Source organism: Nanorana parkeri, unplaced genomic scaffold, assembly GCF_000935625.1.
Source record: "Nanorana parkeri isolate BGI_ZX_2015 unplaced genomic scaffold, ASM93562v1 scaffold1970, whole genome shotgun sequence".
In the NCBI taxonomy this organism is placed as follows: domain Eukaryota; kingdom Metazoa; phylum Chordata; class Amphibia; order Anura; family Dicroglossidae; genus Nanorana; species Nanorana parkeri.
Window position 1 is genome coordinate 23,119 of NW_017308238.1, and position 3,879 is coordinate 26,997.

The following is a 3,879-nucleotide window of genomic DNA, read 5'->3' on the forward strand; positions in this document are numbered from 1 at the left end:
CTCTCTCTCTCTCTCTCTCTCTCTCTCTCTCTCTCCTATGTGTCCTGTGTCCTCTCTCTCTCTCTCCGTCCTATGCTCCCTGTGTCTCTCTCTCTCTCCGTCCTATGCTCCCTGTGTCTCTGTCTCTCCCTCCTATGCACCCTCTGTCTCTCTCCCTCCTATGCGCCCTCTGTCTCTCTCTCTCCCTCCTATGCGCCCTCTGTCTCTCTCTCTCCCTCCTATCCGCCCTCTCTCTCTCTCTCTCCCTCCCACGCGCCCTCTGTCTCTCTCCCTCCTATGCTCCCTCTCTCTCTCTCTCCCTCCTATGCGCCCTCTGTCTCTCTCTCTCTCTCTCTCCCTCCTATGCACCCTCTCTTTCTCCCTCCTATGCGCCCTCTGTCTCTCTCTTTCTCCCTCCTATGCGCCCACTGTCTCTCTCTTTCTCCCTCTTATGCGCCCTCTGTCTCTCTCTTTCTCCCTCCTATGCGCCCCCTCTGTCTCTCTCTTTCTCCCTCCTATGCGCCCCCTCTGTCTCTCTCTTTCTCCCTCCTATGCGCCCCCTCTGTCTCTCTCTTTCTCCCTCCTATGCGTCCCCTCTGTCTCTCTCTTTCTCCCTCCTCTGCCCCCCCTCTTTCTCCCTCCTATGCGCCCTCTGTCTCTCTCTTTCTCCCTCCTATGCGCCCTCTGCCTCTCTCTCTCTCTCTCTCTCCCTCCTATGCGCCCTCTGCCTCTCTCTTTCTCCCTCCTCTGCGCCCTCTGCCTCTCTCTTTCTCCCTTCTATGAGCGCCCTCTGCCTCTCTCTCCTCTGCGCCCTCTCTCTCTCCCCCTATCCGCTCCTTCTCTCCATTCTATGCGCGCGCTCTCTCCCTGCTGTAAAATAGCAAAAAGTTTTCCTGGCACACTCACAAGCTAGCATGTAAAAAACTTGTCTCACACTAAGGTTAAAAACAGAGGCGCGCGCTCTCTCCCTGCTGGGCGCGCTTCCTGTCCCTGCTGGGCGCGCTTCAGACAAGGATCTTAGGACACACAGGGGGGCATTTATCAAAACTGGGGCAGACAAAATCTGGAACAGTTGTTTATGGCAACTTCTTTCTTCAGTTTGTTCACTTAAGCTTTTAAAATAGGGCTGGTAATAAATAAAAATGTTTCCTGTTCGATTTATCGATATTTTTTAAATCGATTAATCGATTAATTTAGATTAATTATAACGCACATACAGATCCAACTACATTGGCCTATACACATACAGCACAGCAATGAAGTAATAAAATGAACTAGGATCACACTAATCCAGCACGTTATTATTCTCACGTGCCCCACTCAATATGGCCGCCACTTTAGTGGGGCATCTCAGAATAATAACGTGCTGGATTAGTGTGATCCTAGTTCATTTTATTACTTAATGAATTGCTATGCTGTATGTGTATAGGTCAATGCCAGGGATCCCAACCTGAAATAAGCAATTTCAGGGAGGTGTCCCTCTGTTTCAGGGAGGTGCCCTCTCCCCCCCCCATCCGCGGAGGGTGGGTTAGGGGGGCTGGGAGAGAGCACCCCCCTGAAATGATGGCAGATAGCACAGGAAGCAATAGCTTCTTTGCTATCTGCAGACTTTTTATTTTTTTAGTATTCTGCCAGTTGCATATGTCAGAATAAAAACAAAAAAGGCATAGGATTGCATAGCTAGATTCCTATTGGCTATTTCACTTTGCAATAGCCTATAGCAAACTAGCTATTGCACCCGCCCCCTACTGCTTTCAATCACCAGAAGAGGACCTGATAGAAAAAAAAATCAGGTCCCCCTCTGCTGATTGACAACAGCAGTGGGCGGGTGCATTAGCTAGTTTGCTATTGGCTATTGCAAAGTGCAATAGCCAATAGGAATCTAGCTATGCAATCGTATGCCTTTTTTTTTCTTTTCTGACTGACGACTCCCGATGTCAGAAAAGAAAAAAAAAAAAAACGATCGCAGGGAAAGGTTTAATCTAGGGCTGCGGAAATTAACGATTAATCCTTTGATTAATCGTTATTTTTTTGATCGATCAAAATTATTTTGATCGATCAAGGTTCTTTTGATCCATACTCACCTCTCCGGTAAAAAGAGAGAGCAGATTAAACCACTCTCCCGGGCGGCCGGGAGAGTTAGGCTGTGTACTCACTGTGTACTCCATCGGGTAACGAAGGAAAGGGGGAGGAGTCCAGTGATGTCACGGACATCGACGTCACCGGACTCCACCCCCTTCCCTTCGTTAGCCGACAGAGCCACTTGTGGAAGGGGGGAGGAGTCCGGTGACGTTGCGGACATCGACGGAAGACCTGGAAGCCGGCGGAGAGGTGAGTATGGATCAAAAGAACTTTGATCGATCAAAAAAATTTACGATTAATCGAAGGATTAATCGTTAATTTCCGCAGCCCTATTTTAAAATGAAAGGTGGATGTTGATTGGTTGTCATGCACAGCTGCTCCAGATTTTGTCTACTCCAAATTTGCTAAATTCCCCTCACAGTATATCATTTTATAGTCAAATTCAAAAATATGCATTAAAACATGAATGTCATTTTGCTAGATGATAAGTCTTATAGTGTCATAAATGCTGTAGCAAACAACATTGACTAATAAGTTAAATTAAATACAACAAAATCTAGGCATAAGGAAAGGGCAGTAAGAAATATATCTTATATACAGTATCGTAATAATACTCACTATAGAGCTGTAGGTGTAGGAGGCGTACAGCTCCAAGTTCACCATACGGTTGATGGCAGCCTCGCAATCGCTCTGAAAGTTCTGTCGCACCTGGGACTCCATTTCAGCCTTTCAGTTGTTTTGGGTGGCGCAAAGAAGTCACAGAAAGTCAGCAATTAGTAGAAGATGTTTAAAAAAAGAGCAAAAGACTCAGAGAGGGTTCCGTTCAAGCACTGTTGAAGCAAGAACTCTGCTCAGAGTCAGGAGTAGATCTAAACACAACACACAGAAGCTCTGTATTTATAGGCAGCCAGCCCGGAGTGTGGGGCTGAACGCCCTCCCTTCACTTACATCATCTACCAGCAGCCAAACAAATGAAGCAGGCTATTATGCAAGACTGTTGACCCTTGGCCAGGAGGGGACCGTGCAGGCAAGTTCATGAAGTAACATTACTACCTTAACTATCTACTTTTACTTTCCTTAGCAGAATATAATATTTATTGGTAATCCTGATTATTGCATGGACAACAGGTCATGCTCAGATATATGGAATTGTTACTAAAGTTGATAATAATAATAATAATAAAACCAAAATATCACAGTTAACAGCTTTTTAGCATTTGGTGTTTTATTTTCACTGGCTGTTTTTCTATTGTACATTAACAAATTAGCTGCAAATTTAGAGGAACTCAAGGTGACATATGAGGTGTGGTGGTGTATCTGCGTATTTAGTCCTGTTTAGCATGGCCTTGATGTGCCTCAAAATTAATACATGTCCTCCACTGTGTGCTCCTGTAATTAAACCAGGAAAGAGGATAAAGATACTTAAAGTAGCATCAAACTCTCAAACTTTTTTGTTAATAATGAATTCTGATCAAACAAATACGCATTGCCCAGCAAAGTACAGTAAACTCCCCATTATGCAGCATTCTAGCAACCAACACTCTCAAGCAACCGCCAAAAAAAAAAAGGGTATAATATGTCCTCGATTTTTTTGCTGTTGCTTGATAAAAATGAGGAGACTAATACATTTCGTTAGCAACTAAATGTATTTAGTTGTTAACAAAATTATTTGTTTACATTTTTCTGCCGCGGCCGGTAGCAGAATGTAAACAAAGGGTTTCAATAGTCAGCCTGCTATTGGTTATTGTAATTTGAAATAGCCAACAGCTGTCTGGCTTTTTCTCCCAGCTGCTGACATTCATGGGGCCGCGGGAGGGA

At 44.9% G+C, this 3,879-nt stretch overlaps 1 long non-coding RNA gene across 1 annotated transcript in view; it reads left to right on the top strand.

Annotated features, from left to right (window-relative positions):
- LOC108800251 overlaps positions 1–2,935 on the top strand; it is a 16,554-nt gene extending 13,619 nt beyond the window's left edge. Inside the window, exon 2 of the long non-coding RNA XR_001942083.1 lies at positions 2,685–2,935. This is a non-coding gene — a long non-coding RNA (uncharacterized LOC108800251). The remainder of the gene's footprint in view (positions 1–2,684) is intronic.
- Positions 2,936–3,879: the final 944 nt, after the last annotated feature.